This window comes from Prunus persica, chromosome G5 (genome assembly GCF_000346465.2).
Source record: "Prunus persica cultivar Lovell chromosome G5, Prunus_persica_NCBIv2, whole genome shotgun sequence".
Classification (NCBI taxonomy): domain Eukaryota; kingdom Viridiplantae; phylum Streptophyta; class Magnoliopsida; order Rosales; family Rosaceae; genus Prunus; species Prunus persica.
In genome coordinates this window covers 6,997,348-7,012,258 of record NC_034013.1, presented here as the reverse complement: position 1 = coordinate 7,012,258, position 14,911 = coordinate 6,997,348, and positions in this window count along the sequence as shown.

The following is a 14,911-nucleotide window of genomic DNA, read 5'->3' as shown; positions in this document are numbered from 1 at the left end:
GAACTACAATTGTCCGATTTCATGGATCAATCGATATCGGACTAAGTCCAAAACATTATGGTGTTTTGAGTGAAATCCATCGATATCGGATTGAGTATGAAACTTGGGGAACATCATAATGTTGTGGGAGGAGTCATTTGATGGGTTTTGAGTGAAATCCTATCTCTACAACTATACAGTACACCAACCACTCCATTTCATAACAAACTTCGTACAAACCTGAATTGTCTGATTTCATGGACCAATCGATATCGCATTGAGTCCAAAACTTGGGGAACATCATAATATAGTGGGAGGACTCATTTGGTGGGTTTGAGTGAAATCCAGTCTCTACAACTATACAATGCACCAAGCCCTCCATTTCAGAACGAACTTCGTACAAACCTGAATTGTCCAATTTCATGGACCAATCGATATCGGATTGAGTCCAAAACTTGGGGAACATCACAATATTGTGGGAGGAATCATTAGGAGGGTTTTGAGTGAAATCCAATCTCTAGAACTATGCAATACACCCACCACTCCATTTAAGAATAAACTTCGTACGAACAAGAATTGTCCGATTTCACGAATCAATCGATATCGGACTAAGTCCAAAACTTGGGGAACCTCATAATGTTGTGGGAGGAGTCATTTGTTGAGTTTTGAGTGAAATCCAAATGCCAAAACTATGCAATACACCAACCAATCCATTTTAGAACGAACTTCGTACGAACTTGAATTGTCCGATTTCTTGGACCAATCGATATTGGATTGAGCCCAAAACATGGGGAACATCATAATATTTTGGGAGGAGTCATTTGGTGGGTTTTGAGAGAAATCCAATCTCTAGAACTGTACAACACACCAACCACTACATTTTAGAACGAACTTCGTACGAACGTGAATTGTCCAATTTCATGGACCAATGATAACTCATAGATTTATACATATATATCATCCATTTCTAGTCTATTTGTGATGTTTTTGAGTTAAACTTGTTGCGTTTTACCCTATTTTATTTTAGTATGCAGTTGCATCTACTTTAGGATCAAGTTGAAGGCAAAAGAACTGAAAACATGCCATTTTTGGAGCTGACCCTTATTCAAACATGGAAACAAGTTTCGTGACCTGTTTTGAAGTCCAAATAAAGAATCCAAGGCGAACCTGGCTTGGTTGAAGACTAAGAGCAGAATGGGAAAGCAATGGGGATTTCTGGCCTGATTTTGAGGTGCCAAATAAGGAAAAAAGGTGCAAAATTCAGTTTGATTTGTTAGGATCTCTTTGGAATATCTTGCAGCCTCTTTTACCCCATAAAAACTTGCCTTTTAGCCACTTTTAAAGCCCCTATTTATTTTGGACGAATTTCACAACCCTAGCACTCACTTCTTGGTTATTCTCTCCTTTCATGCTAACTAAAACCCTAGCCGTCCATATATTTCCACCATCAGGACTCAGCGTAAGAGGTGGTTCTTGGAGAAGTTCAACATCAGAATTGGTTTAAGGGTTTCCTCTCATGAATTTATTTTCACTCATGTTGTTTATTTTTGTTTTAATCTCTTTGAACATGATGTGTAACTAAATTCATAGCTAGGGATTTCGATGTAGCCTTGCAACATTGATCCATGTTTCTAAGTTAAAGTATTCAGTTCATCAATCTGTTTCTTGTTTCATTCACTGAATCTATTGTTCAATTTGTTTGTCAATTTTAATGTTCGATCACCATTAGAGTCGCCTACAGATTATCTAGACAAGGTTATAGTAAACATCATGCTTAATCTTGGTAGACATGGGAATGAATGAAGAGAATGCAATGTAAACATCATGCTGTGTATTTTCTTTGGTTCTTTAACGTTTTCTTGCATGCAAATGACTCTTAACTTGGAACCAATGTTGAACAGCCCAACTAGGTTGCAGATTAGGCAATACACCAACTACTCCATTTCAGAACGAACTTCGTACGAACCTGAATTGTTCAATTTCATTTACCAATCGATATCGGATTGAGTACAAAACTTGGGGAACATCATAACATAATGGGTGGAGTCATTTGGTGAGTTTTGAGTGAAACCCAATGGCTAAAACTATGGAATACACCAACCACTCCATTTCAGAACGAACATCGTACGAACCCGAATAGTCCAATTTCATGGACCAATCGATATCAGATTGAGTCCAAAACTTGGAGGACATCATAATATGGTGGGAGGAGTCATTTGGTGGGTTTTGGGTGAAATCTAATGGCTAAAACTAGGCAATACACCAACTACTCCATTACAGAACGAACTTCGTACGAACCTGAATTGTCCAATTTCATGGACCAATCAATATCGGGTTGAGTCCAAAACTTGGGGAACATCATAATATGGTGGGAGGAGTCATTTGGTGACTTTTGAGTGAAATCCAATGGCTAAAACTTCGAAATACACAAACCACTCCATTTCAGAACGAATTTTGTACAAACCAGAATTGTCCAATTTCACGAACGAATCGATATCGGATTGAGCCCAAAACTTGGGGAACATCATAATATGGTGGGAGTAGTTATTTGGTTGAGTGAAATCCATATCTTGGACTATGCAATACACCAACCACTCCATTTCATAATGAACATCGTACGAACCTAAATTGTCCAATTTCATGGACCAATCGACATTGGATTGAGTCCAAAACATGGGGAACATCATAATGTGGTGGGAGGAGTCATTTGGTGGGTTTCGAGTAAAAAATCCAATCTCTACAACTATGTAATACACCAACAACTACATTTCATAACGAACTTCGTACGAAGCTTTATTGTCCAATTTCATGGACCAATCGATATCGAATTGTGTCCAAAACTTAGGGAACATCATAATATGGTGGGAGGAGTTATTTGGTAGGTTTTGAGTGAAATTCAATCTCTACAACTATGCAATACACCAACCACTCCATTTCATAACGAACTTCGTACAAACTTAAATTGTCCAATTTCATAGACCAATCGATATCGGATTGAGTCCAAAACTTGGTGAACATCATAATATGATGGGAGGAGTCATTTGGTTGGTTCTGAGTGAAATCTAATTGCCATAACTACGCAATAAACCAATCACTCCATTTCAGTAGGAACTTCGTACGAACCTGAATTGTCCAATTTCATAGACCAAACGTTATCGGATTGAGTCCAAAGCATGGGAAACATTATAATATGATGGGAGGGGTCATTTGGTGGGTTTGAGTGAAATCCAAAGGCTACAACTATGCAATACACCAACCACTCCATTTCAAAATGAACTTCGTACGAAGCTGAATTGTCCAATTTCATTGACCAATCGATATCGGATTAAGTCCAAAGCATGGGGAACATTATAATATGATGGGTGGGATCATTTGGTGGGTTTGGAGTGAAATCCAAAGGCTACAACTATGCAATACACTAACCACTCCTTTTCATAGCGAACTTCGTACGAATCGAAATTGTCCAATTTCATGGACTAATAGGGATCGGATTGAGTCCAAAACTTGGGGAATATCATATTATGGTGGGAGGAGTCATTTGGCGGGTTTTGAGTGAAATCCAATCTCTAGAACTATGCAATACACCAACCAATCCCTTTCATAACGAACTTTGTACGAACCTGAATTGTCCAATTTCATGGACCAATCGATATCGGATTGAGTCCAACACTTGGGGAACATCATAATATGGTGGAAGGAGTTATTTGGTGAGTTTTGAATAAAATCCAAAGGCTAAAATTGTGCAATACACCACCCACTCCATTTCATAACGACCTTCGTACGAACCTGAATTGTCCAATTCATGGACCAATCGATATCGGATTGAGTCCAAAACTTGGGGAACACCATAATATGGTGGGAGGAGTCATTTGGTGACTTTTGAGTGAAATCCAGTGCCTAAAACTTTGAAATACACAAACCACTCCATTTCAGTAGGAACTTCGTACGAAACTGAATTGTCCAATTTCGTGGAACAATCGATATCGGATGAAGTCCGAAACTTGCGAAACATCATAATATGGTGTGAGGACTCATTTGGTGGGTTTTGGGTGAAATCCAATATCTAAAAATATGCAATACACCAAACACTCCATTTCACAACGAACTTCGTATGAACCTGAATTGTCCAATTTCATGGACCAATCGATATCGGATTGAGTCCAACACTTGGGGAACATCATAATATGGTGGGAGGAGTCATTTGGTGAGTTTTGAATAAAATCCAATGGCTAGAACTAAGCAATACACCACCCACTACATTTCACAACGAACTTCGTAGGAACCTGAATTGTCCAATTTCATGGACCAATCAATATCGGATTGAGTCGAACACTTGGGTAACATCATAATATGGTGGGAGGAGTCATTTGGAGGGTTTTGAGTGATGTCCAATATCTACAACTATGCAACAGACCAACCACTCCATTTCATAACGAACTTCGTAAGAACCTGAATTGTCCAATATCATGGACAAATCAATATCGGATTGAGTCCAAAACTTGGGGAATATCATAATGTGGTGGGAGGAGTCATTTGATGGGTTTTGAGTGAAGTCCAATCTCTAGAACTATGCAACACACCAACCACTCCATTTCATAACGCACCTCATACGAACCTGAATTGTCGAATTTGATGGACCAATCGATATCAGATTGAGTCCAAAACTTGGGGAATATCATAATATGGGGGGAGGAGTCATTTGGTGGGTTTTCAGTGAAGTCCAATCTCTAGAACTATGCAACACACCAACCACTCCATTTCATAACGCACTTCGTACGAACCTGAATTGTCTAATTTGATGGACCAATCGATATCGGATTGAGTCCAAAACTTGGGGAACATGATAATATAGTGGGTGCAGTCATTTCGTGTGTTTTGAATGAAATCCAATGGCTAAAACTTTGAAATACACAAACCACTCCATTTCAGAACGAACTTCGTACGAAACTATGCAATAGACCAACCGCCCCATTTAAGAACGAAGTTCTTACGAACCTGAATTGTCCAATTTCATGGACCAATCGATATCGGATTGAGTCCAAAACTTGAGGAACATCATAATATGAAGGGAGGAGTCATTTGGTGACTTTCGAGTGAAATCCAATGGCTGAAACTATGCAACACACTAGCCACTCAATTTCAGAACGAACCTGTACGAACCTGAATTGTCCAGTTTCATGGACCAATCGATATCGGATTGAGTCTAAAACTTGGGGAACATCATAATATGGTGGGAGGAGTCATTTGATGACTTTTGAGTGAAATCCAGTGGCTAAAACTACGCAATTCACTAACTACTCTATTTCGTAACGAACCTGAATTGTCCAATTTCATGGACCAATAGATATTGGAGTGAGTCCAAAACTTGGGGAATATCATAATATGGAGGGAGTAGTCATTTGGGGACTATTGAGTGAAATCCAATCGCTAAAACTTTGAAATACGCAAATCACTCCATTTCATAACGAACTTCGTATGAACCTGAATTGTCCAATTTCGTGAACCAATCGATATTGGATTTAGTCCAAAACTTGGGGAATGTGATAATATGGTGGGAGGAGTCATTTGGTGACTTTTGAGTGAAATCCAAAGGCTAAAACTTTGAAGTGCACAAACCATTCCATTTCAGAACGAACTTCGTACAAACCTGAATTGTCCAATTTCATGGACCAATCGAGATCGGATTGAGTCCAAAACTTGGCAAATATCATAATATGGTAGGACGAGTCATTTGGTGACATTTGATTGAAATCCAATGGATAAATTATGCAATACACCAACCACCCCATTTCAGAACGAACTTCGTACGAACCCGAATTGTCCAATTTCGTGGACCAATCGATATCGGATTGAGTCCAAAACTTGGGGAACGTCATAAAATGGTGGGTGGAGTCATGTGTTGAGTTTGGAGTGAATTCCAATGGATAAAACTATGCAATACACCAACAACTCCATTTCAGAACGAACTTCGTACGAACCAAAATGTTCCAATTTCATGGACCAATCGATATCAGATTGAGACCAAAACTTGAGGAACATCATATTATGATCGGAGGAGTCATTTGGTGAGTTTTGAATGAAATCCAATTGTTTAAAATATGCAATACACCACCCACTCCATTTCATAACGAACTTCGTACGAACCTGAATTTTCCAATTTCATGGACCAATCCATATCGGATTGAGTCCAAAACTTGGGGAACATCATAATATGGTGGGTGGAGTCATTTGTTGACTTTTAGTGAAATCCAATGGCTAAAACTACGCAATATAGCAGCCACTCTATTTCAGAACGAACTTAGTACGAACCCAAATTGTCGAATTTCATGTATCAATCGATATCAGATTGAGTCCAAAACTTGGGTAACATTATTCCACGATGGGAGGAGTCATTTGGTGAGTTTTGAATGAAATCGAATGGCTAAAACTTTGAAATACACAAATCACTCCATTTCATAAAGAAGGTCGTACGAACCTGAATTGTCCAATTTGATGGACCGATCGATATCGGACTAAGTCCAAAACTTCGGTAACAACATAATATGGTGGGAGGAGTCATTTGGTGGGTTTTGAGTGAAGTCCAATCTGTAGAACTATGCAATACACCAACCACTTCATTTCAGAACGAACTACGTACAAACCTGAATTGTCCAATTTCATGGACCAATTGAGATCGGATGGAGTCCAAAACTTGGGGAACATTATAATATGGTGGGAGGAGTCATTTGGTGACTTTTGAGTGAAATGCAATGGCTAAAAGTTTGAAATGCACAAACCACTCCATTTCAGAACGAACTTCGTACAAACCTGAATAGTCCAATTTCATGGACCAATTGAGATCGGATGGAGTCCAAAACTTTGGGAACATCATAATATGGTGGGAGGAGTCATTTGGTGAGTTTTGAGTGAAATCGAACGGATAAAACTATGCTATACACCAACAACTCCATTTCGGAACAAACTTCGTATGAACTTGAATTGTTTAATTTCATGGACCAATCGATATCAGATAGAGGCCAAAACTTGAGGAACAACATATCACGATCGGAGGAGTCATTTGGCGGGTTTTGAATGAAATCCAATGACTTAAACTATGCAATACACCACCCACTCCATTTCATAATAAACTTCGTACGAACCTGAATTTTCCAATTTCATGGACCAATCGATATCGGATTGAGTCCAAAAGTTGGGGAATGTCATAATATGGTGGGAGGGGTCATTTGGTGACTTTTGAGTAAAATCCAATGGCTAAAACTATGCAATACATAAACCACTCCATTTCAGAACGAACTTCGCACGAACCCGAATTGTCGAATTTCATGGAACAATCGATATCAGATTGAGTCCGAAACTTGGGGAACATCATTATATGATGGGAGGGGTCATTTGGTTTGTTTTGAGTGAAATACAATCTCTAGAACTATGCAACACCCCAACCACTATAATGAACTTCGTACGGACATGAATTGTCCAATTTCTTGGACCAATCGATATCGGATTGAGTCCAAAACTTGGGTAACATCATAATATGGTGGGAGGAGTCATTTGGTGGGTTTTGAGTAAAGTCCAATCTCTAGAACTATGCAATACACCAACCATTCCATTTCAGAATGAACATTGTAGAACCTGAATTGTCCAATTTCAAGGACCAATCAGCATCGGATTGAGACCAAAACTTGGGAAACATCATAATATGGTGGGATGAGTCATTTGGTGGGTTTTGAGTGAAATCCAATCTCGAGAACTATGCAATACACCACCCACTCCATTTCATAACGTATTTCGTATGAACATGAATTGTCCAATTTCGTGGACAAATCGATATAGGATTGAGTCCAAAACTTGGGAACATCGTAAATTGGTGGGAGGAGTCAGTTGGTGGGTTTTGAGTGAAATCCAATCTCGAGAACTATGCAATACATCACCCACTCCATTTTAGGACGAACTTCCTACAAACCTGAATTGTTCAATTTCATGGACCAATTGAGATCGGATGGAGTCCAAAACTTGGGGAAGATCATATTATGTTGGGAGGCGTCATTTGGTTACATTTGAGTGAAATCCAATGGCTAAAACTATGCAGTACACCAACCACTCCGTTTGAGAACGAACTTCGTACGAACCTTAATTGTCCAATTTTATGGAGCAATCGATATCAGATTGAGACAAATACTTGGGGAACATAATAATATAATGGGAGGAGTCATTTGGTGAGTTTTAAATGAAGTCCAATGGCTTAAACTATGCAATACACCACCCACTCCATTTCATAACGAACTTCGTACGAACCTGAATTTTCCAATTTCATGGACCAATCGATATCGGATTGAGTCCAAAACTTGGGGAACATCATCATATGGAGGGAGGAGTCATTTGGGGACTTTTGAGTGAAATCCAATGGCTAAAACTATGCAATACATCAACCACTCCATTTCAGAACGAACTTCGTACGAACTCAAATTGTCGAATTTCATGGACCAATCGATATCAGATTGAGCGAAAACTTGGGGAACATCATTATATGACGGGAGGAGTCATTTGGTGAGTTTTGAATGAAATCCAATGGCTAAAACTTTGAAATACACAAATCACTCCATTTCACAACGAACTTCGTATGAACTTGAATTGTCGAATTTCAGGGACTAATTGATATCGGATTGAGTCCAAAACTTGGGGAAAATCTTAATATGGTGGGAGGAGTCATTTGGTGATATTTGAGTGAAATCCAATGGCTAAAACTATGCAATACACCAACCACTCCATTTGAGAACGAACTTAGTACGAACCTGAATTGTTCGATTTCATGGACCAATCGATATCGGATTAAGTCCAACACCTGGGGAACATCATAATGTGATGGGAGGAGTCATTTGGTGACTTTTGGATGACATCCAATTGCTAAAACAATGCAATACACCACCCACCCTATTTCATAACGAACTTCGTACGAACCTAAATTGTCCAATTTCATGGACCAATCGATATCGGATTGAGTCCAAAACTTGGGGATCATCATAATATTGTGGGAGGAGTCATTTGGTGGGTTTTGAGTGAAATCCAATCTCTAGAACTATGCAATACACCAACCACTCCATTTTAGAACAAACTTCGTACGAACCTGAATTGACCAATTTGATGGACCAATTGATATCGGATTAATTCCAAAACTTGGGGAACATCATAATATGGTAGGAGGAGTCATTTGGTGACTTTTGAGTGAAATCCAATGGCTAAAACTACGCAATACACCACCCACTCCATTTCGTAACGAACTTGGTATGAACCTGAAATGACCAGTTTCGTGGATCAATCGGTATCGAATCGAGTCCAAAACTTGGGGAACATCATAATATGGTGGAAGGAGTCATTTGGTGACTTTTGAGTGAAATTCAATGGCTAAAACTTTGAAATACACAAACCACTCAATTTCAGAACGAACTTCGTTCGAACCTGAATTGACCAATTTCATGGATCAATCGGTATCGGATTGAGTCCAAAACATGGGGAACATCATAATGTGATGGGAGGAGTCATTTGGGGACTTTTGGGTGAAATCCAATGGCTAAAACTGTGCAATACACCAACCACTCCATTTAAGAACGAACTTCGTACCAACCTAAATTGTCCAATTTCATGGACCAATCAATATCGGATTGAGTGCAAAACTTGGGGAACATCATAATATGGTGGGAGGAGTCATTTGGTGACTTTTGAGTGAAATCCAATGGCTAAAACTATGCAATACAACAACCAATCCATTTCATAATGAACTTCGTACGAACCTGAATTGTCCAATTTCATGGACCAATCTATATCGGATTGAGTCCAAAACTTGGGGATCATCACAATATGGTGGGAGGAGTCATTTGGTGGGCTTTGAGTGAAATTCAATATCTAGAACTGTGCAATACAACAACCACTCCATTGCAGAACGAACTTCGTACGAACCTAAATTGTACAATTTCATGGACAAATCGATATCGGACTGAGTCCAAAACATGGGGATCATCATAATGTGGTGGGAGGAGTCATTTAGGGGGTTTTGAGTGAAATTCAATCTCTAGAACTATGCAATACAACAACCACCCCATTTCAGAACGAACTTCGTACAAACCTAAATTGTACAATTTCGTGGACCAATCGATATCGGATTGAGTCCAAGAAATCAAAATGTGGTGGGAGGAGTGATTTGGTGGGTTTTGAGTGAAATCCAATCTCTACAACTATGTAATACACCAACCACTCCATTTGATAACGAACTTCGTACGCACCTGAATTGTTCAATTTCATGGACCAATCGATATCGGATTGAGTCCAAAACTTGGGGAACATCATAATATGGTGGGAGGAGTCATTTGGTTGGTTTTGAATGAAATCCAATCTCTACAACTATGCAATACAACAACCACTCCATTTCATAACGAACTTCGTACGCACCTGAATTGTTCAATTTCATGGACCAATCGATGTTGGATTGAGTCCAAAACTTGGGAAACATCATAGTACGGTGGGAGGAGTCATTTGGTTGGTTTTGAGTGAAATCCAATCTCTACAACTATGCAATACAACAACCACTCCATTTCATAACGAACTTCGTACGCACCTGAATTGTTCAATTTCATGGACCAATCGATATCGGATTGAGTCCAAAACTTGGGAAACATCATAATATGGTGGGAGGAGTCATTTGGTTGGTTTTGAGTGAAATCCAATCTCTACAACTATGCAATACAACAACCACTCCATTTCATAACGAACTTCGTACGCACCTGACTTGTTCAATTTCATGGACCAATCGTTATCGGATTGAGTCCAAAACTTGAGAAACATCATAATATGGTGGGAGGAGTCATTTGGTTGGTTTTGAGTGAAATCCAATCTCTACAACTATGCAATACAACAACCACTCCATTTTATAACGAACTTCGTACGCACCTGAATTGTTCAATTTCATGGAGCAATCGATATTGGATTGAGTCCAAAACTTGGGAAACATCATAGTGCGGTGGGAGGAGTCATTTGGTTGGTTTTGAGTGAAATCCAATCTCTACAACTATACAATACAACAACCACTCCATTTCATAACGAACTTCGTACGCACCTGAATTGTTCAATTTCATGGACCAATCGATATTGGATTGAGTCCAAAACTTGGGAAACATCATAATATTGTGGGAGGAGTCATTTGGTGGGTTTTGAGTGAAATCCAATCTCTACAACTATGTAATACACCAACTACTCCATTTGATAACGAACTTCGTACGCACCTGAATTGTTCAATTTCATGGACCAATCGATATCGGATTGAGTCCAAAACTTGGGAAACATCATAATATGGTGGGAGGAGTCATTTGGTTGATTTTGAATGAAATCCAATCTCCAGAACTACGCAATACACCAACCACTCCATTTCATAATGAACTTCGTACGAGCCAGAATTGTCTTATTTCATGGACTAATAGATATCGGATTGGGTCCAAAACTTGGGGAACATCATAATCTGATGGTAGGAGTCATTTGGTGACTTTTGAGTGAAATCCAATGGCTAAAACTGTGCAATACACCAACCACTCGATTTCAGAACGAACTTCGTACCAACCTGAATTGTCCAATTTCATGGGCCAATCCATATCGGCTTGAGTCCAAAACATGGGGAACATCATAATATTGTGGGAGGAGTCATTTGTTGGGTTTTGAGTGAAATCCAATCCCTAAAACTATGCAATAAACCAGCCACTCCATTTCATATCGAACTTCGTAGGAACCTGAATTTTCCAATTTCATGAACCAATTGATATCGGATTGAGTAGAAAACTTGGGGAACATCATAATATGGTGGGAGGTGTCATTTGGTGACTTTTGACCTAATTCCAATGGCTAAAACTATGCAATACACTTACCACTCCTTTTCAGAACGAACTGCATACAAACCTGAATTGTCCAATTTAATGGACCAATCGATATCGGATTGAGTCCAAAACATGGGGATCATTATAATGTGGTGGGAGGAGTCATTTGGGGGGTTTTGAGTGAAATTCAGTCTCTAGAACTATGCAATACAACAACCACCCCATTTCAAAACGAACTTCGTACGAACCTAAATTGTTCAATTTCATGGACCAATCGATATCGGATTAAGTCCAAAACATGGGGAATATCATAATGTGGTGGGAGAAGTCATTTGGTGGGTTTTGAGTGAAATCTAATCTCTACAACTATGCAATACACCAACCACTCCATTTCATATCGAACTTCGTACGCCCCTGAATTGTTCAATTTCATGGACCAATCGATATCGGATTGAGTCCAAAACTTGGGGAACATCATAATGGTGGGAGGAGTCATTTGGTGGGTTTTGAGTGAAATCCAATCTCTAGAACTATGCAATACACCAACCACTCCATTTTATAACGAACTTCGTACGAACCAAAATTGTCGAATTTCATGGACTAATAGATATCGGATGGGTCCAATACTTGGGGAACATCATAATATGATGGGAGGAGTCATTTGGTGACTTTTGAGTGAAATCCAATGGCTAAAACGGTGCAATACACCAACCACTCCTTTTCAGAATGAACTTCGTACCAACCTGAATTGTCCAATTTCATGGACCAATCCATATCGGCTTGAGTCCAAAACATGGGGAACATATTGTGGGAGGAGTCATTCGGTGGCTTTGAAGTGAAATCCAATCTAGAACTATGCAATACAACAACCACTCCATTTCATAACGAACTTCGTACGAACCTGAATTGTCCAAGTTCAAGGACCAATTGATTTCGGATTGAGTCCAAAACTTGGGGAACATCATAATATGGTGGGAGGAGTCATTTGGTGGGTTCTGAGTGAAATCCAATGGCTACAACTATGCAATACTCCAACCATTCCATTTCATAACGAACTTCATACGAGCATGAATTGTCCAATTTCGTGGACCAATCGATTTCGGATTGATTCTAAAACTTGGGGAACATCATAATATGGTGGAAGGAGTGATTTGGTGGGTTCTGAGTGAAATCCAATGGCTACAACTACGCAATACACCAACCACTCCATTTGATAACGAACTTCACACGTACCGGAATTGTTCAATTTCATGGACCAATCGATATCAGATTTAGTCCAAAACTTGGAGAACATCATAATATGGTGGGAGGAGTCAATTGGTGTATTTTGAGTGAAATACAATCTCTATAGATAGGCAACACAACAACCACTCCATTTCATAACGAAGTTCATACGATCCTGAATTGTCCAATTTCGTGGACCAATCGATGTCGGATTGACCCCAAAACTTGGGGAACATCATAATATGGTGGGAGGAGTCATTTGGTGGGATCTGAGTGAAATGCACTGGCTACAACTGTGCAATACACCAACCACTCCATTTCATAACCAACTTCGTACGAACCAGAATTATCCAATTTCATGGACTAATAGATATCGGATTGGGTCCCAAACTTGGGGAACATCATAATATGGTGGGAGGAGTCATTTGGTGACTTTTGAGTGAAATCCAATGGCCAAAATTACGCAATACACCAACCACTCCATTTCGTAACGAACTTCGTACGAACCTGAAATGACCAATTTCATGGATCAATCGGTATCGGATTGAGTCCAAAACTTGGGGAACATCATAATATGGTGGGAGGAGTCATTTGGTGACTTTTGAGTGAAATCCAATGGCTAAAAATTTGAAATACACAAACCACTCCATTTCAGAACGAACTTCGTTCGAACTTGAATTGACCAATTTCATGGATCAATCGGTATCGGATTGAGTCCAAAACTTGGGGAACATCATAATATCATGGGAGGAGTCATTTGGTGACTTTTGAGCGAAATCCAACGGCTAAAACTGTGCAATACACCAACTACTCTATTTCAGAACGAACTTCGTACCAACCTAAATTGTTCAATTTCATGGACCAATCAATATCGGTTTAAGTACAAAACATGGGGAACATCATAATATGGTGGGAGGAGTCGTTTGGTGACTTTTCCAATGGCTAAAACTTTCAGATACACAAACCACTCCATTTTAGAACGAACTTCGTACGAACCTGAATTGTCCAATTTCATGGACCAATCGATATCGGATTGAGTCCAAAACGTGGGGAACATCATAACATGCTGGGTTTCGTGATTTGGTGACTTTTGAGTGAAACCCAATGGGTAAAATTATGCAATACAACAACCACTCCATTTCATAACGAACTTCGTGCGAACCTGAATTGTCCGATTTCATGGACCAATCGATTTCGGATTGAGTCCAGAACTTGGGGAACATCATAATATGGTGGGAGTAGTTATTTCGTGGGTTTTGACTGAAATCCAATCTCTACAACTACGCAATACACCAAGCACCCTATTTCATAACGAACTTCGTACAAACTTGAATTGTCCAATTTCATGGACCAATCGATATCGGATTGAGTTCAACACTTGGGAAACGTCATAGTATGATGGGAAGAGTCATTTGGTTACTTTTTAGTGAAATCCAACGGCTAAAACTATGCAATACACCAACCACTCCACTTCAGAACGAACTTCGCACGAACCTGAATTGTCATATTTCATGGACCAATCGATATCTGATTGAGTCCAAAACTTGGGGAACATCCTAACACAGTGGGAGGAGACATTTGGTGGGTTTTGAGTGAAATCCAATCTCTACAACTATGCAATACACCAACCACTCCATTTCATAACGAACTTCGTACGAACCTGAATTGTCCAATTTCATAGACCAATCAATATCGGATTGAATCCAATACTTGGGGAACATCATAACACGGTGGGAGGAGTCGATGGGTGGGTTTTGAGTGAAATCCAATCTCTACAACTATGCAATTCACCAAACACTCCATTTCATAACGAACTTCGTACGAACCTGAATTATCCAATTTCGTGGACCAATCGA